The following is a 26,449-nucleotide window of genomic DNA, read 5'->3' on the forward strand; positions in this document are numbered from 1 at the left end:
AAAGTATGTTTTCGGAATCTTAACAGTGATCGACACCGTGATACAGATCGCCTCTCTTGTAACGTCTGCTGCTGGAATTGGCTGCTCATCTCCGAGAAGTTTTCACGCTTAGTATATCAAGCTGTGACGACATAGTCTGTTAACGAAGTTTCAAGAGCCGCCTTTAAATGACGACTGGAGGAATATACTACAATCCCCTACGTATCACTCACGTAGGGATTGTGAAGATGAGGTTTGGCATTCAAACAATCATTCTTCCCGCGCTCGAAACATTAATGGAACGGGAAGAAACTCTAATAACTGACACAATGGGAGGTACCCTCTGCCATGCACTTCACGGTGGTTTACAGAGTATATATGTAGATGTAGAAATGTGCTAGTCTTCTTTGAACCTTCTGTATTTTATCTATTAGTTGTATTGTAGGAGTATATATGAAGGGCTTATTTCAATAGTGGCACAAGTCAATTTTGTTCATATTGAGATACAGGGTCCTAAAGTTAAATGAGCGCTGAAAAATCTGCAGTTGAGATACCAGAAATATTCAAGCACACGGCTTCTTGCTAGAGATGAACCTTTCTTTCTGTTTTTTTGGCTAATTTGTTTCAGAAGCATTATAGATAGAAAAGTGGAGGTAATGGACTTGTACCACTACTGAAATAAGCCCTTCATATTTGGTAATATATGGTGATTCAATTATAATTTTCATTAAATTTTATGTTAAAATTAATTGAAATGATAATTAAATGGACACCCTAGCTGCAAGCAGGCGTTGATACACTTCATTGGGGACATGTTGAAAATGTGTGCCCCGACCGGGACTCGAACCCGGGATCTCCTGCTTACATGGCAGACGCGCTATCCATCTGAGCCACCGAGGGAACAGATACTACCGTCATATATAGTTAAAATTAATTTATGTTACATGATGCTCAATTTTTTTCTACATTTGGTCAATTTTTTAACAGACAATATTGCACATCTGTGTAATCATTTTAACGACCTGCTATTGTTAGCTGGACAGCATGTCATTTTAATGTAGAAAATGAAGTAATTAATAAAAATATCTTTTCTATCTGGTTCGTTTCCCTGACTGTCGAGCAATATTGAAGTACTGCTTAATTTTATCCGTTGCTGTCAGTATTTCTTCCGTGACTGTATTACTTTCGTAACATAAAGAAAAACCGCTGCCGGTCACAATAGTGAATTTCATGCGCGATGCGTTTCGACTGCTGGGTGCACTCATCTTCAGGCGCTTTAACAGTCTACATCAATTTTTTTCCGAATTTTTGGTCCTGGAGGTCTCGGGTTCAATCCCCGCTAAAATCCTCATTCTAGTACTGGATGGCCCCAGATCCACTCAACTTTTGCTATCAAATTGAGTACCTCGAATCTTTTACCGGTGGTAAATGGCGGCTGGGACACCCAGCTCGCCACCCACCCCCTCCCAGTGCCGTGGCGTACAGAGGCTGCACTTCACCTGCAGTCAGCCCAGCCACAGACATTCCTGACAACCAACCGCCAATCCTTCCACGAAGCGCCTACATCTACATTAAATTTCCGCAAGCCAATTGACGGCGTGTGGCAAGGGGTGCTTCTGGTACCACTAACTGATCCCCCTTCCCTGTTCCATCCCCGAATGACGCGTCGGATGATAATTGTCGGCAAACCTCTGTATTAGCCTTGATTTTTCGAATTTTCTCGTTGTGGTCATTTCGTGAGACGTATGTGGGAAGAAATAATGCGTTGCCCCACTCTCACCGGAGAGTACTATAGAAATTTCAATAGTAAACGTATTTGTGATACAGAACCTCCCTCCTGCAGCGTCTCCCACTAGACTTTTTGAACTTCTCCGTAACGCTCTCGCGCAAACTAAACGATCCCGTAACGAAACGCGTCGCTCTTCGTTTGATCTTCATCTACCCTCTCAGTCCCACCTGACAAGCATCCCACATTGATGAACAATACTCAATAATATGCCGAACAAGCGCCTTGCAAGCAACTTCTTCCGTAGATCAGTTACATTTCCTTAAGATTCTTCACATTAATTCAGTCTAGCGTCTGCTTTTCCCACTCTTTGTTTTATGTGCTCATTCCATTTAATACGGTGTACAGTGCCTATGTCGTTCTGAATTACGTTGCGAAGTTCCTTTCACATGCATGTATGTCCAAAGGAACTTTGCATTGTAATTCAGATTAACACAGGCAATGCAATATCGTATTTATCCGCCGACACCTGGCAAGTGAATTTCAAGTAAAATGTCTCACTTGTACAGCAATATACATAATGGATGAACGAATACAGGTTGTAGACGCATGGTTGACGACATATGGAAACTTGGGTGTGGCTGTGAGTCGTGCACGGATAGCCAAAAGGTAATGCGACCGTTCGCAATAAGAGAGGAATCTGATTTCGAGTACCGCTCAGCCCCAAATTTTCACTATCGTCATTCCATTATACAACTGAAGGTTGTCCATATTCGGAACTGCGAATACATTTAGTGCATTCCACTTAATGTCGCCCTGGGTACTTAGTCGTAGATATTATAATGTAGACACTATTCCTAGAAATTTGTCATCAGTGGTGTATTTGTACAGTAGTGTATTTCTTCTCCTATGTATGTGCAATATGTTACACTTATTTACGTTCAGTGTCAGCAGTCAGAGGTAGCGCTATTCAGCAATCCTCCGTAATTCATTCTACAAATTGTTAGCGTCTTCGCGCGATAGACACAAAAGCATGATCCGCTAACTGTTTCTAGATCGAAACTTCCTGGCAGATTAAAGCTGTTTGCCGGACCGAGACTCGAACTCGAGACCTTTCCCTTTCGCGGGCAAGTGCTCTACCAACTGGGCTACCCAAGCACGACTCACGCCCTGTCCTCACAGCTTTACTTCTGCCAGTACCTCGCCTCCTACCTTCCAAAGTTCTACAAGTTTCGCAGGAGAGCTTCTGCAAAGTTTGGAAGGTAGAAGGCGAGGTACTGGCAGAAGTAAAGCTGTGAGGACAGGGCGTGAGTCGTGCTTGGGTAGCCCAGTTGGTAGAGCACTTGCTCGAGAAAGGCAAAGGTCCCGAGTTCGAGTCTCAGTCCGGCACACAGTTTTAAACCGCTAGGAAGTTTCATATCAGCGCACACTCCGCTGCAGAGTGAAAATCTCATTCTGTTTCTAGATCATTTGCATACACTGTGAACACTAGCGATCCTTCCTTCCTTCCTTGGCTTACCACCCGAAATTACCTTTACATCTGTCACTTTGTTCCGTTAAGAACGACGTGTTGTGTTCTATCTGATATAATGTCTTAAATGTAGTCGTAAATCCGGTCCGATACTCGGCAAACTCTCAATTTTTTCCTCTGACGGCAGTGCGGGACGGCGTCACATGGCTTCCTGACGTCGAGAAATACGGCGTCAATGACTGCTGACGTTCCTCGCGAGGGACAGAGAGGGCTGAATTGCGCAAGTGTCGATCCTCTGGAGGGAATCCATAGTTCTGTCACACTTTTCTAGCCTCTCTGTATACAACAGCATCATCTGTGAAAAGCCTCGTGGAACCTCCGACAATGTGCTCAAGATGAATCAACGCAACGCTACTGATTACTGAGCGAAACGAATCTCGTGAATGTCCGGCAGGCTCTGTCAATTAAAACGCAATTCTCAAGTATCAAGAAAAAAGAAATGAGACCAATTATAAGGTGTATCAGTTTTTAAAAGCTGATTCAATACAGAACGGTATCTACAAGTCAGATAGCAGGTTCTCCCCTACCTTAGGCTGGGATCAGCTTCACCATTGGTCAGTTGTATCTCGTTACAGACAATAAGTGTTGTCCGACACAGGTCAATGTGCGTGACTTGAGATGCGTCGCCTTGGGAGATAAGATTCCACACACAGGGAGATAAGCACATCGCAGGAATTGCTACGGCAGCCTTTCGATTGTGGACAAGGTCAAGTGCTGAACTTTTCAAGGCTCTCGTAGTGCTACTTCAGATAAGCACGTTTTGAGAAGCTATTTTCTGACAGATGGATGATTGTTTTAAATTGTCGAACGGTGATAATCTGCTTTACATTTTCGATGCTTTATGGAGGGGCTTGGCGTCAGCATACCGTTCTCTCGGACGTTGTAAGTTTTCTAACCTTGACGCCGCTACGTCTCACTCAAATAGGAAAGATCCGTTCTGCCTTCACTGAAATTTACCAGTATAACGTAACCAGTTTTAGTTACTCCACTCCTCAGGTCAGCAAACATGAGTGTAAATGTAGATATTGCAATTACGTGACAGAACTTATGTGTAAAAAGCCATCTGAACTCACAAGACCGAGATATTCTGTAATATTAAATTAAAACTATAACACTCAAAACCTATCTGAAAAGTATTAAATTATCAGAAAACTGCAGACCTAGATCATGGAAGGCTCGGCCAAATTTTGAAAGATAATTCTCATTTATTTTTCCGTCTCAGACGCACATTTTTTAATTAGATTGCATGTTTCGATCGCTGTGGATCATCTTAAGATCTAATTACTCTGATATGTGGTTCCGAGTACACAAGAGGGGTTGATGACGCAACTGCTTAGATCTGAAGATCATCCAGAGTGATCGAAGCATGTAATCTAATCAAAAATGTGCAGCTTGGACGGGACAATAAGCTGGAATTTTGTAATTCCTAAGAGAACCAACTTAGTAATGCGAACTAATTCGAAAATACATAATCACACACGACATGAATACGTAAGTTCAGCGCTACGGAAAGAAGAATGGGCTGGTATTTCGAAATATCGTACGTATTTCATGAATAAGTAGCTTCATCAATGCAACTCATTACTTTGAATGTGTTGTGGCTTTCCACTTATAACGTCCAGTTGTGCTATGGGGAGACCCCCCTTTTGTGCACACATCAATTCAGAACGCAAAGAATGATTGACTAGCTGAAAGTTAATTTAATAAAAGCCTAAGTTCCAATCGGTCATAATATCGAAATACACTCCTGGAAATGGAAAAAAGAACACATTGACACCGGTGTGTCAGACCCACCATACTTGTTCCGGACACTGCGAGAGGGCTGTACAAGCAATGATCACACGCACGGCACAGCGGACACACCAGGAACCGCGGTGTTGGCCGTCGAATGGCGCTAGCTGCGCAGCATTTGTGCACCGCCGCCGTCAGTGTCAGCCAGTTTGCCGTGGCATACGGAGCTCCATCGCAGTCTTTAACACTGGTAGCATGCCGCGACAGCGTGGACGTGAACCGTATGTGCAGTTGACGGACTTTGAGCGAGGGCGTATAGTGGGCATGCGGGAGGCCGGGTGGACGTACCGCCGAATTGCTCAACACGTGGGGCGTGAGGTCTCCACAGTACATCGATGTTGTCGCCAGTGGTCGGCGGAAGGTGCACGTGCCCGTCGACCTGGGACCGGACCGCAGCGACGCACGGATGCACGCCAAGACCGTAGGATCCTACGCAGTGCCGTAGGGGACCGCACCGCCACTTCCCAGCAAATTAGGGACACTGTTGCTCCTGGGGTATCGGCGAGGACCATTCGCAACCGTCTCCATGAAGCTGGGCTACGGTCCCGCACACCGTTAGGCCGTCTTCCGCTCACGCCCCAACATCGTGCAGCCCGCCTCCAGTGGTGTCGCGACAGGCGTGAATGGAGGGACGAATGGAGACGTGTCGTCTTCAGCGATGAGAGTCGCTTCTGCCTTGGTGCCAATGATGGTCGTATGCGTGTTTGGCGCCGTGCAGGTGAGCGCCACAATCAGGACTGCATACGACCGAGGCACACAGGGCCAACACCCGGCATCATGGTGTGGGGAGCGATCTCCTGCACTGGCCGTACACCACTGGTGATCGTCGAGGGGACACTGAATAGTGCAAGGTACATCCAAACCGTCATCGAACCCATCGTTCTACCATTCCTAGACCGGCAAGGGAACTTGCTGTTCCAACAGGACAATGCACGTCCGCATGTATCCCGTGCCACCCAACGTGCTCTAGAAGGTGTAAGTCAACTACCCTGGCCAGCAAGATCTCCGGACCTGTCCCCCATTGAGAATGTTTGGGACTGGATGAAGCGTCGTCTCACGCGGTCTGCACGTCCAGCACGAACGCTGGTCCAACTGAGGCGCCAGGTGGAAATGGCATGGCAAGCCGTTCCACAGGACTACATCCAGCATCTCTACGATCGTCTCCATGGGAGAATAGCAGCCTGCATTGCTGCGAAAGGTGGATATACACTGTACTAGTGCCGACATTGTGCATGCTCTGTTGCCTGTGTCTATGTGCCTGTGGTTCTGTCAGTGTGATCATGTGATGTATCTGACCCCAGGAATGTGTCAATAAAGTTTCCCCTTCCTGGGACAATGAATTCACGGTGTTCTTATTTCAATTTCCAGGAGTGTAGTTCAGTGAAGAAGCCCCCCAGCGGCACATCTTATGTATACTTATCTTATTCAGTTTCTGAAAGGTAACTAGCATGCATAAAGATTCAGCTGATTATAATTTATAATTCGCAGTGCATTCTCCCCAGCAGCGTGGTGATCTATTACAGTGACTGTAAACTAGAGTATATGACTTCCGTAGCATGACACGGTGGCGTCTCACTAGTGTGGCAGATTTAAATAAAGCAAGTATAAAGGATTATGCGTTTCGAGAAATTACGTCTCAAGATTTTAGGAAGGAATATATTGGCCTTTAAAGACAACTGAAACACTTAACAACCTTTAGGAACAAGCCAAGCTATATTTAGCCTTAGAAACCTAGATAACTTCACTAGAATATGTAATCTAGAATCATCAAGATAAAAAGTAATCTTAAATTCTATGAAAAGTTAATATCGATGTATTCATAACTGCACATAATTCAGTCAAGTCGTCAATGATGCATTAACCAGCTCACAAGTAATTATGAATTAAGGGCCTACACTGCCAGAAAAAATACCGTCAAGGGCAAAGCCATTTTACCGACAAGTGAAGTGACAGGCGTTCATCATTGCAGAAGTATATGATAATTGCAGGCCGATGAAACACACACCCCACAGTAAAGAGTGCCTTAACAGTCGCATTAATACACAGGGTAGCTCACTTTGACGGCAAGGCAGTCGTGTATTCTCGCGTGCAAACGATCATAAAGGAAGTAATGTGGCTTACCAACACAAGTACGAGGATAGCGTACCAGTAGGGACAGAAAAGGAGGCATGAAGGGCGCCGAAAACAGCAATACCAATCATCCATTTATTGCTCCATTACACAAGCACATCATGATATATGACACATTATAATTGCCATACTCAAATCTATTATGACAAACAATATGTATCACGAAGGGCACGCACAAAGGAGTTTAAGAAATTACAATGGCGCATCAACTCCGCTATGACAAACAGTGTGCATAATGAAGGCCGCACAATTTTACCAATGTAAGAAATTAAAATAATACTAGCATAAAATTAACTAAAGTGGCATGAAGGAAATGTTTATGAGAAGAACACGACGGGGCCGCAAGGGAGGAGGCAACACAATACTTAACTCAGGTGCACCAAGACAAACAACGGACACCAGGCCGCGCCAACAACGGACACGTAAGGCACGCAACTACTCTCTCCGTTGCGGTTCCGCGCGTTCCACGCAAATAATAGCTGCCTGAAACATTTTAATACTTGGAACAGTACACCAGTGATCAGCAAATTAAAAAAAACACGATAACATGACATAAAAATACAATAATTTAAGGAAATCGCATCATATGACTATGAGCTTAAGCTCTTTCGGTAATTAACAGATTACGAAAGAGGTAAAGGAGCATGTGCTACTATTAAATCTTGCGTAATTACACTATTAAATTTGTCAGTAACCAAGTTGCAATTAACGCAACAAGAATTAAATCATTTAAGTGATAACGTTACTTTAAAATAATAATAAAATCATTTCATACAGCAGAGGACCAAGAATGGCCCGCTCAGTACTCCCCAGTGAAGCAGTTCACACAAATGGTACTCCACGGCTCAGAGCACACAGCCCCATACAAAATGCAACACAACCACAGCGACCCGGCGTACTACCAGAACCACCGGGCAGTAAACCAAAATCGTACTAAGCCAAAACAAAGACCGACTTTTAAAATAACGAGACCTATCCCGGGCCGGACAACAGACCAAATGCCGGGAAATCCATAAGAAACCTCACCAACTTAATACCAAAACAACAATTTATGAACAATATGCAAAACACAAGACCTCTCAGTCCAAAGGCTTCCGTTTAGTCGCGAAGGTGGTTCCGACCCGCCTGCTGAGGTGCCAAGCGCCGTACGGAGTGCCGAATCGAGCTTAACCTGCGTTAACGGAAAGCGGAAGCAACACAAGACCAGATAAACTCCAATCTAACTGCGCAAGGCAAACTCTAAGGAGTGCCACTCGAGGACTACGCACTTGAAGATCAAACATAAAGCGCCCAGACTAACGTGCCGCTGAACGACGCACTTCCATCACCAGGGTCTAGTAGAGTATGGAGAGCAGCGTACCCCATCGATATACATCCATGGGACGGTAAACGAGGATAGCAATCCCAGCGACGGAGAGACAGGAGGACGAAATGACAGCCCGCCGTATATAGAAGGTATTTCAAACTCAAGCTCGACAAACTAGAACAGGCGAGATTTTGCTCCCCTTGCGAATCAAGTTAAACGCCACACTATTAGCTGTAAAATCACCGTCCGGTCTTCCCATCGCGCCCCACTCGGCGTGCAGACGCAAACAACCCCAGCCGAGCCGAACTGTCTCCACGCCAAGGCAGCCACCTCTCACCTCCTCACACGCCTCCAGCTAAGCTCCGGCCAGCAATCACACACGGAAACCACCGCATACCGCCAAAGCGCCGTCTGAGTGAAAACTCAGCACTAAGATCGACACGGACTTGGAAATAGCGAGCACCGTAAAAGAAACCTAATGGCATCCTGCGGTAGACCCACAAATCTTGAGCCTAATGTTGCAGTTAGGCAATGGATCTCACAGGCTGTGAAGAGCGAGTAAGTTCCCGCTTCATCGTGCCCCATACGTGTTCAGTTGGCGAGAGATATGGCGTTCCTGCTAGCCAGGACAGTTGTTATACACCGCGAAGAGCACGTTGCGACGCAGCACCCGTATGTGGACGAGCAGTGCCGAGCAGAGAAAGCACACCACCTTCCTGTCGAAGAAGTGGCAGTGTCATGGGGATACCAACCTGTGTAATGTAGCGGGGATTGGTTGCTTTACTGAGCCGTGCGTCGCTCATGTTCCCGCCGTCATGTATTTTACGTCCTGTTTTTAACGTACTTCCACCTCACTATGTTGTAGTTGTTGTTGTTGTTGTGCTCTTCAGTCCTGAGACTGGCTTGATGCAGCTCTCCATGCTACTCTATCCTGTCCAAGCTTCTTCATCTCCCAGTACCTACTGCAGCCTACATCCTTCTGAATCTGCTTAGTGTTTTCATCTCTTGGTCTCTCTCTACGATTTTTACCCTCCACGCTGCCCTCCAATGCTAAATTTGTGATCCCTTGATGCCTCAGAACATGTCCTACCAACCGGTCCCTTCTTCTTGTCAAGTTGTGCCACAAACTCCTCTCCTCCCCAATTCTATTCAATACCTCCTCATTAGTTATGTGATCTACCCATCTAATCTTCAGCATTCTTCTGTAGCACCAAATTTCGAAAGCTTCTATTCTCTTCTTGTCCAGACTGGTTATCGTCCACGTTTCACTTCCACACATGGCTACACTCCATACAAATACTTTCAGAAACGACTTCCTGACACTTAAATCTATACTCGATGTTAACAAATTTCTCTTCTTCAGAAACGCTTTCCTTTCCATTGCTAGTGTACATTTTATATCCTCTCTACTTCGACCATCATCAGTTATTTTGCTCCCCAAATAGCAAAACTCCTTTGCTACTTTAAGTGTCTCATTTCCTAATCTAATTCCCTCAGCATCTCCCGACTTAATTCGACTACATTCCATTATCCTCGTTTTGCTCACTACGTTAATTTAAATTTCTGGTGTCACTGAGTTGCTGCTTTGCCTGACGGTGAGCGGCGCTAGCAGCGCTTATCGATACATCCCCCATCGTAGTATCTTTGCTCAACTGCTATTACTTCCCGGTCGTTGTCTTTCGTAAGCCAGTTCCGGTCTCGAGTTCGCGCTGCCAGTCAGTTGGGACGCGTCTGGAGCGCAGTCCAGACCTGCCAGTCGGGGAGTTGCAACGAGGCACTAGTGCAGTCGGGTTGGAGCAGCAGTGAGGTCTGCGTCGACATGGCTCGCCCGACCACTGCCGCCACGCATCACTTGAGCCGGGCCACTGTCTTGGTGGATCGTTGGTCAGTCGTCCTACCGGACGACGCGTTTTAGATGTTGTCGGCATTCTGAGGGCAGTCGGTCGGTTGGTGCTGACCAGGGAGGATATCTCCGCGCGGTGCAGTCGGTTGCGTCCGGTGTCGGTCCCTGCGCAGTGTCGGAGCGTGTGTGGAGCTGTCCGATGGCTAGGAGCTTCGTGGCTCACCGACCCAGGAAGTCAAAGTTGACTGGTGTTTTAAGAACCCAATCCACGTCCATTCATGTTGTGTGGTTCGTTTCGGTGGTTCGTTGTTGGGGAGGTTTTCCTGTGAGCAATACCGAGTGTTTGTATTGCTGAAATTTCGCCGCCATGAGGTGGAATTAACTACGTTGGTTGACTATAATTCAAGTGCACCAGCGGAATTTTCTGCCTTGTGGCCGTTAGTGTTCCGGTTACCTACCCTGGCCACCAACGTAATATCAGGCAGTGTCCTTTCCTCACCTGTTGTCGCTGTCCAACACGGTGTGTAGTTTTGACAGCTTAATACATATACATATTTGATTGTGGATAATTACACGCGTCACATTTTATGTTTGACTAGCCATGTGGGGACTCATGACCATAGATGTTAAGTCCCATACTGCTCAGAGCCATTTGAACTAGCCATGTACTGATTGGTGCCAAGAGAGTCGTTTGGTCGGTCTGTCCGTGACTGTGTCTCTTGGTTGGGTTACTGACGGATCAAGTGTAGTTGGGCCCACCACCTGTCTCACCTAAGTGAACATTAACGTTTCGAGGGCAGCCACCCCCCCCCCCCCCCCTTCCTGGAGGTGTCTGAGTGCCATTGTCTATATTGTTCTTTTCATGGGTGTTTAATGGTCTGTTGGTACTCTATTATAGCCAATCTTTAAAAGAAAATTTTTTTATTGTATTTTACGTATATCAATTGTGGGCCTTTAGCCGCTTAAAACCTTATTCTTAAACTTAGTTATTGTCGTTGCGTTGCCATTTCATTTAGTGAGCTTTTGACCACTTAAAACGTAAAGGTTAAGGTAGTTTTTGAATTCTTGGAAAACCAACTGTGGGCCTTCAGCCGCTTAAGTCCTTATTCTCAAAATTTCTCCTTAAGCGAAAACACTGCGGCCTTGTGCCTCAAAAGATTATAGTAATATGTTTTAAAATTTTGAAATTAAATTGCGGCCTTCAGCCGTTTGTATTGCACCTTGCATATGTTTGTTCTATCCACTTGTGCCTTGAGGTTGGTTGGTTGGTTGGTTTGGGGAAGGAGACCAGACAGCGTGGTCATCGGTCTCATCGGATTAGGGAAGGATGGGGAAGGAAGTCGGCCGTGCCCTTTCAGAGGAACCATCCCGGCATTTGCCTGGAGATATATATATATATAATTATTTGTTTTGTTTGCAATTTTAACTGTGTGTCTTCAGTCACTTGAAATTTATTTGTTGATTCTTAAGATTTCTTGTTCGGAGACCTTCAGCCGTGCAAGAATTGGCTTTTGAAACTCGTATTTGCAAAGGTTCGGCTTTGTGCCGTTTTGGTTTAAATGTGTTGTTAAATTACAATGACTTTCAATTTTGAAGTGAAACTGACCTACACCTTATTTGGCCCTTTCCACAATCCTAATCACCATTTCTGCCCACCAAGTTTACCGGGCGTCTCATTTACCCAGCAGAAAAATCAAATGCCACCGCAAGTTGTAAGTCGTGGACGCCCACACCGTGAAGCCTGGATCGGACCTGTGTACTGTGGGCGAATGCACTCTGTAACAGGCAGTTCACCAACTCCAGTTCATACACGTGTACGTCCGTCACTCGCGTACCTACAGAACCTTCTCTCATCGCTGAAGACAACAGAGCACCGTTCCGCTGCCCAATCAACTGTTCGATGACTCCAGAGTGGCCATACTTGCTGGTGTCGTGGTATCAGTGGTAACCTCGACAGAGTCACACGTGATAGTAATTCTGCCGCAAGCAGACGGTTCGGATTGGTCCCTGACGACACATCAGGTGCAACATAGCCCGGATTGCGTCCCTAGACGCTGTTCGGTGGAGCATTGCTGCTGGCACAATACGTTGACCTTGACTGCATTTCTACTACACAGATGTCCACGATCTGGTCTTAGGGTGCGTGAATGTTCCACAGACCGCTGCTGACAGGAGCGACATACCAGATACACTGATTCCAACGTTTGCAGCAATCCGTTGTTACATCCGTCCGGTTTCCCGCAGGCCCACAATATGACCCAATTCAAATGGCTGAAATACTTCAACAGGTTTATGAAGACAGTAACTTGTTCTCGAAAGAACAGTTACTGTTGATGACCGTGCAGCTTCTCCCTGGAATAAATGATGACTAACTGACAACCTCAGCTGCCGACAGGTGTTGTTGTCATACCTCGATGTGGACAGCTGAAAATGTGTGCCCCGACCGGGACTCGAACCTCCATAGTCAGAACAAAGGGTGAACAGACAGGCCTCCTGAGGGCCATCTGATCGCACTTGACCGTCACACTACGACTTCTCAGTACGGTGTCTTGAGGCTGTTGCATTTTTTTCCGGCAGTGTATTTGGACTTATTCCACGATCAAGCAAGATACCATTAAACATAGTCAGTTAACCTCCCATGGAGAACTATACTTCAGCACTGAATATAAATTGGACTGATCTCACCAGATTTCTTGTACACTGGAATGCCTATATTAACAACATGAGTCTCTATCAAACAAACAACGGTTACTTCCATCAGAACAGCGCGTGGCAACGAAAAAAACTCCCTAATAACACCAGAATCAGGTTAGGACTGCACATGTGTATTGACTCGTTTCAAATAAAGCAGCCATTTGGCTTGTAACAAGCGAGAGCAAAACCGACTGTCCAGAGACTGTGTTCGACACAGTGAATTAGCAAAGAGACTGTAAAAAAACCTTGTACCCGCCAAGATAGCCGAGAGCACTTACGCGCTGTTTCCTGGACTTGGGTAGGCGCGCCGGACCCGGATCGAATCCGCCCGGCGGATTGACGGCCGGTGTGCCGGCCAGCCTGGATGTGGCTTTTAGGCGGTTTTCCACATCCTACTAGGTGAATACCGGGCTGGTCCCCACGTCCCGCCTCAGTTACACGACTCGCAGACATTTGACACACATTCACACTATTTCCCGATTTCCACTACACGCAGACAGCTGGGGTACACTAATTCCATCCCGGGGGGTATGGGCTGGCGGCAGGAAGGGCATTCGGCCACCCCTTAAAATTAACCATGCCACATCTGTACTTAACCCTGCCGATCCTGCGCACAATGCGGGATAAAGGCAGTAGCCAAAGAAGAAGAAGAAGAAGACTGTGAAAAAACCTTGTATCGATATGTACCGGCCGCCCGCTGTGGCCGAGCGGTTCTAGGCACTTCAGTCCGAAACCGCGCTGCTACTACAGTCGCAGGTTCGAATCCTGCCTTGGGCATGGATGTGTGTGACGTCCTTAGGTTCGTTATGTTTAAGCAGTTCTAAGTCAAGGGGACTGATGACCTCAAATGTTAAGTCCCATAGTGCTTAGAGCTATTTGATCTGATATGTACTGAAACTAGTTGGTGCAAAATATGAAAGATTATAGCAAAATAATTATAGTGATTCTCAAAAAGATAAAACATACTGAAATGAACGAGCTAACTAACAGGCACTTTCCAATGGGCAAAGAATGGGAGAGTGCAAGGGCAAGTGAGAGGGCAGAGTGGGGGAAGAGGGAAGAGAGGGGGCAGAGGGCATAGAGGGGGAGAGGAGGGAGAGGAGTAAAGGGGGGTAATTGGGAAGGAGAAGATGGGGAGGGGGAGGGAGAGAGTGGGTGAGGGGCTGAGAGAGAAATATGAGGTTGGGGGTAGAACTTAATGTTCAGTATTTTTATAAGAATCACTCACTGAAAAACTTATTTTGATGTTAGATACTATTTTCTGCCATAAGACACCATATCTTTCAGTACTTTCTGAAGAAGAAAAATTTGGATCAAAGCCGCCCATATCGAGTAAGATCATATATTTCCTTATTCTGACACAAGCTCCATAATGTGATTAAAGATTCTCCCCAACTTCGCTCGCGCTTTCTTTGCAACGAAATCGTTCGTTGAAACACGAAAAATTACCCATTTTCAGATCACCACTCGACTCTCAAAGCCATTACACCACAACAAAAATGACGTCAGATAGTGTTCTCTACGATTTCCTGAGTCCACACACTCATGGCAGGTAATTTTCTGCAGCAATCTCCATTCCAAAGTACGCTAAGTTATAAATTAAGTTTGCAACAACCAAATATAGGCAATTTTAACGAGAAATAGATATAATAGGACTTTCATTTTCAGCTAAACAATTAAGCATAAATGGTAGGTGGTGAGCCCTTACAAACACACTTAAAAGTTTAACAGTCTCTGTGCCTCATATATATTTATGCACAGTTGCTGTCGCCGCTTTTAGAATGTTCATTTAGGTCCATAATCTGTCTGTCTCGTAGCCAGCAGCCATTCTGCAGTGTTCTCTTCCAGCCATTGAAGTAAACAGTCTTTGCACACGGGTCATAGAATGTTAGTTAGTGAGCGCCAGATGTCTCACATTTTCTGAATCAGTACCTCACGTCTACTGTCTGACGTCACACACTGTATAGATTTTTCTGCAGCTGTTGCCAAATGGTTCTAATTTTCTGCCGTTTTGTCTGCAAATGTACGCTGCACCTCTGTGGTAGTGACCTACATCCGCACACATACTCTGTAAGTCACCGTACAGTGCGTGACGGACGGTACCTACCACTTGCAAGTAGAGAGAGGGAGAAACGACAGTCGATATGCCTCCGTACGAACCCTAATTTATATTATCTTGGCGGTCCTCACGTGAAATGTACATTGGCGGTAGTAGAAGAGTTCTGCAGGTAGTTTCAAATACCGGTTCTATAAATTTGCTCATTAATGCCCTTCGGAAGGAACGTCGCCTTCTCTCCAGGAATTCCCATTTGAGATCCCACTGCATCTCCGTAATACTTGTATGTTGTTCGAACCTACCGATGACAAATCCAGAAGTCCTCCTCTGAATCACTTTGATGTCTTTCTTCAATCTGGCCCGTGTGCATCCCAAACACTCGAGCAGTAATCAAGAACGCTGTCTCCTTTACAGATGAACCACACCTCCCAATAAAACGAAGTCTACCATTCACCTTCCCTACTACAATCTTTATATGCTTGTTCCATTTCGTGATACTTTGCAACGTTTCGCGCCGATATTTGAACGACGTGACTATGTCAAGCAGAGTATTCGAACATTACGGGATTGTTTTGTACTCATCTGCATTAACTTACATTTTTCTACATCTAGAGGAAGCTGCTATTCATCACTCCAACAAGAAAATTTTGTTTAAGTCATCTTATATCGCCATACAGTCACTCAGAGATGACACCTTCCCATATATCACAGCATCATCAGCAAACAACCGCAGACTGCTGGTTACCCTGTCCGCCAGATAATTTATGTATATAGATAATAATAGCGGTACTGTCAGACATCCCTGGGGCACTCCTGACAATATCCTGGTCGATGATGAACACTCGCCATCCAGGACAGCATAGTGTGTCCTGTTACATAAGTAGTCTTTGAGGCACTCACATGTCTGCGAGCCTATTCTGCAGCGGGATACCGTGTCAAATGCTTTTCGGAAATATATCAATATGGAATCTGCCTGTTATCCTCTATGCATGGTTTATAAGATGTCATGAGAAGAAAGGGCAAACTCAGTATCACATAAGTGATGCTTTCTAAAGGCCAACAGCCTTACCGCAATGGTAACACCGGTTCCCGTCACACCATAGAAGTTAAGCGTTGTCAGGCTTGGCTAGTACCAGGATGGGTCACCGTCCAGGTCTGCTAAGTGCTGTTGGCAAACGGGTTGTGATGCCAATTCTGAAGCTACCTGACTGAGAAGTAGCGACACCGGTCACGGAAACTGACAGCGGCCAGGAGAGTTGTGTGCTGACCACATGCCCCTCCGTATCTGTATCTGGTGACGCCTACGGGTTTAGGATGACACGGCGGCCGGATGGTACCGTTGGGCCTTCAAGGACTGTCCGGATGGTGCTTTTATTATGTTTTCTATATCCGTGCTGATGGTCGCCGAAAAAAGGCGAAGCGACAACATACTGTACTGGCGTAGATAAACAGTACATGGTGATGTACTATATCAGCGAAGACGATCAGTCATTGATGTCATACTTATAACGTCTCGACCCATGTCAGTGGTTCATAATAATCTACTGGCCATTAAAATTGCTACACCAACAAGAAATGCAGATGATAAAGGGTATTCATTGGACAAATATATTATACTAGAACTGACATGTGATTACATTTTCACGCAGTTTGGGTGCATAGATCCTGAGAAATTAGTAACCATCAGTACCCAAATCAACCACCTCTGGCCGTAATAACGGCCTTGATATGGGCATTTACTCAAACCGTGCTTGGATGGCGTGTACAGGTACAGCTGCCTATACAGCTTCAACACGATACCACAGTTCATCAAGAGTACTTACTGGCGTACTGTGACGAGCCAGTAACACGGCCACCATTGGCCAACGTTTTCAATTGGTGAGAAATCTGGAGAATGTGCTGGCCAGGGCAGCAGACGAACATTTTCTGTATCCAGAAATGCCCGTATAGGACCTGCAACATGCGGTCGTGCATCATCCTGCTGAAATGTAGGGTTTCGCAGGGATCGAATGAAGGGTAGAGCCACGGGTCGTAACACATCTGAAATGTAACTTCCATTGTTCAAAGTGCCGTCAATGCGAACAAGAGGTGACCGAGACGTGTAACCAATGGCACCCCATACCATCACGCCGGGTGACACGCCGGAATGGCAATGACGAAAACACGCTTCCAATCTGCGTTCACCGCGATGTCGCCAAACACGGATGCGACCATCATGATGCTGTAAACAGAACCTGGATTCATACGAAAAATGACGTTTTGCCATTCGTGCACCCAGGTTCGTCGTTGAGTACACCATCGCAGGTGCTCCTGTCTGTGATGCAGCGTCAAGGGTAACCGCAGCCATGGTCTCCGAGCTGATAGTCCATGCTGCTGCAAACGTCGTCGAACTGTTCCTGCAGATGGTTGATGTCTTGTAAACGTCCCCATCTGTTGACTCAGGGATCGAGACGTGTCTGCACGATCCGTTACAGCCATGCGGATAAGATGCCTGTCATCTCGACTGCTAGTGATACGAGGCCGTTGGGATCCAGCACGGCGTTCCGTATTACCCTCCTGAACCCACCCATTCCATATTCTGCTAACAGTCATTGGATCTCGACCAACGCGAGCAGCAATGTCACGATACGATAAACCGCAATCGCGATAGGCTACAATCCGACCTTTATCAAAGTCGGAAACGTGATGGTACGCATTTCTCCTCCTTACACGAGGCATCACAACAACGTTTCACCAGGCAACGCCGGTCAACTGCTGTTTGTGTATGAGAAATCGGTTGGAACCTTTCTTCATGTCAGCACGTTGTAGGTGTCGCCACCGGCGCCAACCTTGTGTGAATGGTCTGAGAAGCTAATCATTTGCATATCACAGCATCTTCTTCCTGTAGGTTAAATTTCGCGTCTGTAGCACGTCTTCTTCGTGGTGTAGCAATTTTAAAGGCCAGTAGTGTACATTGTCAGAAAAAGAATGCAACGACCTGAAGGACCGTATTTAGCGCAACAAGGGTATAATATGTGCATACTTATAGACTTTGGTGTTAGTGATTCGTTTGTCATTGTCATGGCCATCATGTGGTGCTAGAGAGGCCAATCTGAACACTCTCTGTTTTAAATCTGCAGGCAGTAAGTATGCTGAGTTTAGAGATGGACAGCGTTTGCAACTTTCATTCTATGGTGCTACCATGCCCCGCCGACAGGTACTTACTCCAGCTGAATAGCTTCAGCCATTCGAGAGGCGTCCCATTGTGGGCCTGTGAGAAGCTGGAGGGATGTTTTGATGGATTGCTGCTCTTGTTGGGGACAATGTACCGTTGGTGTGTAGTTGCTTTGAGCGGTAGTCTTTGGAACATTCCCACACTCGTAGACCAAGTTCTGGATATCAAGTTCGACGTATTCTGCTAGCAGCGATGGCCAACCGAATACCATCCAGGGAAGAAATTTGGGCATAAGTTGAACCTGCTGTGCTACCAAGGACCATTGGGAAGCGCCTACCTGCAGCAACCGAGCGAGACGGCGCAGTGGCTAGTACACTGGACTCGCATTCGAGAGGACGACGGTTCAATCCCGCGTCCGGCCATCCTGATTTAGGTTCTCCGTGATTTCCCTAAATCGCTCCAGGCAAATACTGGGATGGTTCCTTTGAAGGGGCACGGTCGACTTCCTTTCCCGTCCTTCCCTAATCCAATGAGACCGATGACCACGCTGTCTGGTCTCTTCCCCCAAACAACCCAACCCAACCTGCCCCAGGGCAAAGATCACGTGTGCCTCTTTCCAGGCTACCACTGACATAGCATGTCACAAAAGAGTTGAGTGGAGAATGAAATGGCTCTCCGTTGCCTTCAGTGATGAGAGTTCTGTCTGGATGCCAGGAATGGTCGTACAAGTGTACTGCGTAGACCTGGTGAGCAGCCTACTCCGGAATGCACTCTCGCCCATCACACACTGGTCCCACCCCAGGCTACATGGTTATTACATCAGTTATAACTGGCTGTCACATCTGGTGTTTCTATGTGGTTACACAACCAGTGCCCGCTACATTACACAGTATATTATCCCCGCGCCAACTCCATTTCTTTAACAGGAAGTTGATGTGCTTTTTCAACAGGACAATGCACATCAACATACGGCCGCTGCAGCAAAATGTGCCCTTCGAGATGTACAACAAATTCCCTGGCCAGCGAGGTCACCAAAACTTTCGCCAACTGAACATGTATGGATCATGATGAACTGGAGGCTTACTAGCTCTCCAGAGCCTGCAAGAACCAGTGCCGAATTCCATCAAAGGTCCCAGATGCTTGGGACAATCTATCGCAGAATGCCATTCGGTACCTTTATGATCGTTTGCATGCGAAAATACATATCTGCGTTGCCACCAGAGGGGGATACTCTGTGTATTGGTGGGTGAATTTTTGACGTGTGCTATTCATTTGGTCTGAAATTATAATATTCACTTGTCTATAAAACGACATTGCTCTTTAGGGTGTTTCATTTCTGTCAGTACCGTAATTAATACTATAATTTACTTAGGTAAATTCTTTGAAATATATGGACATGTATTTCTTAAAATATGTTGCAGTTTTTAGGGATCTCTGTTTGGGTGCTATAGTTAGACACTTGAATTGGCAATAAAAAGAATATCGTTGGCGCACGAGTGTTGCGGCTGCCACTAATGATCGAATACTCGAAGTCTAGGGATAGCGACTTTGATTCATAATCAAAACGTCTTTGGTCCAGGTTTCGAATCCCACCGCAGCTTAAATTTTGATTAATAATCAGCATTGGCGGTCGAAGACTTCCGCCATAAGTAGTCAACCTCATTTTGCCAACGACCTTGTCAAAGAGGGCGAAGGAGTGGACGGAGGTTCAGGGCATTCTCTTGTCCAAGGGGTGGGAAACTGCCCCTAAAGGCGGAAAAATCAGGAATGATTCAACGGCATGAGGATGCTGAAGGCGATCCCCAGGACATGTGCCCTGTGACTGAATAAGTGTCATAATGACAACTCCATTGGCAAAAGATTCCGGAATAGTCCCCCATTCAGATCGTCGGGAGGGGACTGCCAAGGGAGAGGTTACCATGAGAAAAAGATTGAATAACCAACGAATGGATAACGTTCTACGGTTAGGGGCATGGAATGTCAGGAGCTTGATCGTGGTAGGGAAACTAGAAAATCTGAAAAGGGAAATGCAAAGGCTCAATCTAGATATAGTAAGGGTCAGTGAAGTCAAGTGGAAAGAAGACAAGGATTTCTGGTCGGATGAGTATAGGGTAATATCAACAGCAGCAGAAAATGATTAACAGGAGTAGGATTCGTTATGAATGGGAAGGTAGGGCAGAGAGTGTGTTACTGTGAACAATTCAGTGACAGGGTTGTTCTTATCAGAATCGACAGAAAACCAACACCTACAACGATAATTCAGGTATAAATGTCGACGTCGCAAGCTGAAGAGGAAGAGATAGAGAAAGTGTGTCAGGATATTGAAAGGGTAATACAGTATGTAAAGGGGGAAGAAAATCTAATAGTCATGGGGGGCTGGAATGTAGCTATAGGGGAACAAGTAGAAGAAAAGGTTACAGGAGAATAAGGGCTTGGGACAAGGAATGAGAGAGGAGAAGGACTAATTGAGTTCTGTAACAAGTTTGCTAGTAATAGCGAATACTCTGCTCAAAAATCACAAGAGGAGAAAGTATACTTGGAAAAGGACGGGTGATACGGGAAGATTTCAGTTTATATTACATCATGGTCAGACACAGATTCCGAAATCAGATACTGAATTGCAAGGCGTACCCAGGAGCAGATATAGGCTCAGATCACAATATAGTAGTGATGAAGAGTAGGCTGAAGTTTAAGACATTAGTCAGGAAGAATCAATACGCAAAGAAGTGGGATAAGGAAGTACTAAGGAATGACGAGATGTGGTTGACGTTCTCTAAGGCTATAGATAAAGCAATAGGGAATAGCGCAGTAGGCAGTACAGTTGAAGAGGAATGGACATCTCTAAAAAGGGCCATCACAGAAATTTAGAAAGAAAACATAGGTACAAAGATGGTAGCTGCAAAGAAACCAAGGGTAACAGAAGAAATACTTCAATTGATAGATGAAAGGAGGAAGTACAAAAATGTTCCGGGAAACTCAGGAATACACAAATACAAGTCGCTGAGGAATGAAATAAATAGGAAGTGCAGGGAAGCTAAGACGAAATGTCTGCAGGAAAAATGTGAAGACATCGAAAAAGAAATGATTGTCGGAAGGACAGACTCAGCATACAGGGAAGTGGAAACAGCCTTCTGTGACATTAAAAGCAAGGGTAATAACATTAAGAGTGCAACGAGAATTCCACTGCTAGGTGCAGAGGAGAGAGCGGATAGGTGGAAAGAATATATTGAAGTCCTCTATGAGGGAAAAGATTTGTCTGATGTGACAGAAGAAGAAACAGGAGTCGATTTAGAAGAGATAGGGGATCCAGTATTACAATCAGAATTTAAAAGAGCTTTGGAGGAATTAAGATCAAATAAGGCACAAGGGATAGATAACATTCCATCAGAATTTCTAAAATCATTGGAGGAAGTGTCAACAAAACGACTATTAACGTTGGTGTGTAGAATGTATGAGTCTGGCGAAATACCACCTGACTTTCGGAAAAGCACCATCCACACAATTCCGAAGACGGCAAGAGCAGACAAGTGCGAGAATTATCGCATAGTCAGCTTCAGCTCATGCATCGAAGCTGCTTACAAGAATAACAGAAGAAGAATGGAAAAGAAAACTGAGGCTGCGAAGACGACGATCAGTTTGGCTTTAGGAAAGGTAAAGGCAAGAGACAGGCAATTTTGACGTTGCGGTTAATAATGGAAGCAAGACTAAAGAAAAATCAAGACATGTTCATAGAATTTGTCGACCTGGAAAATGCTTTCGACCATGTAAAATGGTGCAAGGTGTTCGAAATCCTGAGAAAAGTAATTGTAAGCTATAGGGAGAGAAAGGTCATATACAATTTGTACAACAACCAAGTGGGAATAATAAGAGTGGATGACCAAGAGCGAATTGCTCGTATTAAAAAGGGTGTAAGACAAAGATGTAGCCTTTCCCCCCTACTGTTCAGTCTGTACATCGAGGAAGCGATGATGGAAATAAACGTAAGGTTCAGGAGTAGAACTAAAATTCAGGGTGAAAGGATATCAATGATACGATTCGCTGATGACATTACTACCCTGAGTGAAAGTGAAGAAGAATACATGATCTGCTGAACGGATTGAACAGTCTAATGAGCACAGAGTATGGGTTGAGAGTAAATCGAAGAATGTCGAAGGTAATGAGAAGTAGTAGAAATGAGAACAGCGAGAAACTTAAACATCAGTATTGATGGTCTCGAAGTAGATGAAGTTAAGGAATTCTGCTACCTAGGCAGTAAATAACAAATAACGGACGGAGCAAGGAGGACATCAAAATCATACTAGCACTGGGAAAAAGGGCATTTCTGGCCAAGAGAAGTCTACTAATATCAAATATTGACCTTAATTTGAGGAACAAATTTCTGAGAATATACGTCTGGAGAACAGCATTGTATGATAGTGAAACATGGACTGTTGGAAAACCGGAACAGAAGAGAATCGAAGCATTTGAGATGTGGTGTCACAGACGAATGTTGAAAATTAGGTGGATTGATAAGGTAAGGAATGATGAGTTTCTGCGCAGAATCGGAGAGGAAAGGAATATGTGGAAAACACTGATAAGGAGAGGGGACAAGATGATAGAACATCTCTTAAGACATGAGGGAATGACTTCCATGGTACTAGAGGGAGCTGTAGAGGGCAAAAAATATAGAGGAAGACAGATATTGGAATACATCCAGCAAATAATTGTGGACGTAGGTTGCAAATGATACTCTGAGATGAAAAGTTTAGCACAGAAGAGGAATTTGTGGCGGGCCGCATCAAACCAGTGAGAAGACTGATGACCAAAAAAAATCCATGAGATAGCGTGGGAAGCAATCGATTGGGACAAGCATTTCATTGGATAATTGTGTATTGAGTAAAACATATTCTCAAGGAAACAATATTTGCTGTGTAACTGGTAGATAAATACGAAACCCAGAAAATCCGCATTTGATGTCTCGAGTTGGTGTCGAAAAAACGCAGAGAAACAGTAACACTCGTACCAAGATTCCATCTGACGTAATAGTTACATCGTTTGGTTGCTAATCGCTTTAGTCCTAAAAGGCTAGTAATACTTATAGCATATGAGACCCATAAATTAAAAATGAATCTAGAAACTGAATGTTATCTGTTGACCGCTCTCTAAAGTAATGCCTCGGGCATAGGTTATTTGTTTACTGTTCTGTAAAGTTTTGCACTAGTGATAATGCAATCTTCCGTATCTCAGCTGTAGCCACTGATTGCGCTGCAAGATAGCTGTCATCTCCTCCGCGGGGAAGAGGAGTGTAGCGCACGTCTGGTGCCTTACGAGCCGGCCACACGCCACACAGTACAGTGTTGCGGGTTGCCGCCCTGACCAGACACCAGCAAGTGACGCAGCTGAACTTGCCTGTACCAGCCGCTGCAGTCATTTTCACCAGATACAGCCGATTATAGCGCACATTGCGAGCCACGTGACATGATACTATTTCTTGGTATTCATCCGCCAAGGGGGTCTTTATAGGAATCTGGGCTCGACATATACTTCAGAAGTGTCGTCAGTCTCTTCATCTGACGGCAGCGCTTTACATCGGAACCATACACCATCAACGCAGTCTGTACCGGTCGTGTCTATGGCAGTGATTCTCGACTGTGACAGACTGACTGCCCACTTGCACCTTCCAGAACCGTATTGTATTAGTGACAATCCTTCAGTAGCTCAGGACGATCTTTATGTTTTCTATACTAGGAAGATATTTCTGCCGTTCACGTTATTGCGTACTTTTGAAGGATCTTTATTTGAGCCTCTTCACGAGATTTTGTTTGAAGTAACCTCACCTCAACATTTCTGGCACCACAATTTGCGGTGAAGTTAGCGAAACTGCACCGGTATAAAAGGAGTAAGCAGCTCAGTACTTTCATATTAACCACAGTTTACATATTTCTTATATTTTATGTTAAACTTGTTCTGCTAATTGTCCGATACGGAGGCACTTGCTTGAAGTCTAGTAAATTTTGCTACTTGTCTGAGTCGCACACTCACACTTGCAATGTCTCAGTGCCATATTCCAAGGTACCTCTCCTTTTCCTTCCTACTTCAATAATAAAACGAATTAATTTATTTGTGTGTGTGTGTGTGTTTGTGTGTGCAGTTACGAATTGCATATGCGTAACTGTGGGAGAGTAATGTGCTACTGTGACAATATAGCCAACTTTAGAAGATACTTGGTGGATAGCAACGAGGGTTGGGGTTAGGTTGTTTGGGGGAAGAGACCAAACTGCGAGGTCATCGGTCTCATCGGATTAGGGAAGGACGAGGAAGGAAGTCGGCCGTGCCCTTTGAAAGGAAATCACGGAAAACCTAAATCAGGATGGCCGGACGCCGGATTGAACCGTCGTCCTCCCGAATGAGAGTCCAGTGTAGCAAAGTGGTTTCTGTTTTATGTTCCTGACGTTGTCAGTCTGGGGGGCGATCTTTAACTTATGATAACTGAAGAAAACTCCAGAAGCCAAGATCGCTAAAGAAGCATTTTATTGGATGACCGATTTCAGCGGAGCTATGCTGTCATCGTTGGACCTTACTCCTTCTTTTAGCGATCTTGGCTTGTGAAATTTTCTTCAGTTACTAGGTTTTCTGTTTGACTTGGTCGAACCTTTTGTGTAGGTTGGTACAATACAATACTCCCGTTCTCCGATCACTTAAGCTGGAGAGCTAAACACCGGTTTCGTGAGGCTAGCGCATCACCGTTCTCTGAGAGCATGGTAAGACCGATTGCTCGTAAGAGCATCTCCTTTGGAGTTTAGTTATTGTTACAATTACAGTTAGAATTTTTTCAGTCTAACTAAAGCCATAACGCTTTTCTACAATAGCTTCACAGTCTACTAGTTTCTGGCACTCCATTCGTTTCAAGTATGTCAGACATCAGCAAAAACAACCTGTGAGTGTGTTAGCGTCTGTAGAATAAATGACTGAGGTTGGGAGTGGACCCTTATTCTATGACACAGCACCTCGGTGTTTAGCTGTAAAATTGGTTTAATGTCTCTATTATTGCCAAAGAAGCACACGAGTTTACATAGATTGTGACATGTCAATTTCTGGACAGCTGTCAATATAACGTATTACATCGTGGTTTTACAAATGTTAATCCACGTTTCAGATCCGATGATGGCACCTTCAGAGTGCTGAAACCGGTCATCTAGTAAACGATATTGTAGCGATTGTGGCTTTTCAATTATTGTATTACATCGTGTTTAGCAGAAATAGCACTGAACACAACAATATCAGATTTAAATAGAATGTTCTCTATAAGAATTTTCTTACTTCTAGACAGTGAAATTGGCCGATATTACGACAAATCATCCGATTCCGGTTCAAAGTTCGGTACTATTTAGGATGACGATGAAGTCTACAGAGGATGGTTGGTTTTTGTGACAAGATGAGCGAAAGGTTACTCAAGGTTGCTCATTTTCACAATGAATGCAAGTTGCTGATCCAACAAATTTACGCCTCAGCCAGCGGAATTTACTTTTAGCTGCGCCGTGCTGTCGCCTGCATGGCTGCTCTCGCCCTCTGAAAATTCTATAAAAAGCTAATCAAAATCTTTACTTATTTTATCAGCTGAAACTGTCCTATGTTTCTCGTTGGGCGAGAAAACATGCATTCATCCCTAGTCTGGAAAATATGGCGATATACACGTGCATAGATGCAGCAGAGTGTATACTTCAACACCCTCTCAGTTCTCGCAAGAACAGTTAACTACGTGGCTGTTTCGTTTCTCTGCTATCGGAGCTCAGCGACTCTTCAGCTAATTTTTAGCTGAATGTCAGCCAAAGCGAACGCAGAGTTCACACAGAAATTCCTCTCGTGGCGTCGTACAGAACGAGATGCGCCCTGTTCAACACTTGACGCTGGTTCAGAGGAGAGTCCACAAAGTTTTCGTTGTTGTGTCTTTCATAGCAAACTGTCCCCCACCTGTGTCTTTTCGTGCTTCATGTCATGGCTTTTTCAGACCAATGGGAGCGTTCCTTTCATTTTGTAGAAACTAACCCTTCCAATCGCAAAGGGCCTACCTTTAAACTGCGTCGAAATATCGCCCCTTTTTCTCCTTCTGAGTTTATTTCAACCAGTCTGATATTTTGTGCCCGCTCCTGACGCCTAAAATTTACATACGCACATCATGAGCGCACCACGGGCCTGTCACGTGATCAACTGTGTCGCTGGTCTGTTTGTATCCATCTGGAAATTGCCCAACGCAGTGTAG

This window comes from Schistocerca americana, chromosome 7, assembly GCF_021461395.2.
Source record: "Schistocerca americana isolate TAMUIC-IGC-003095 chromosome 7, iqSchAmer2.1, whole genome shotgun sequence".
NCBI lineage: Eukaryota > Metazoa > Arthropoda > Insecta > Orthoptera > Acrididae > Schistocerca > Schistocerca americana.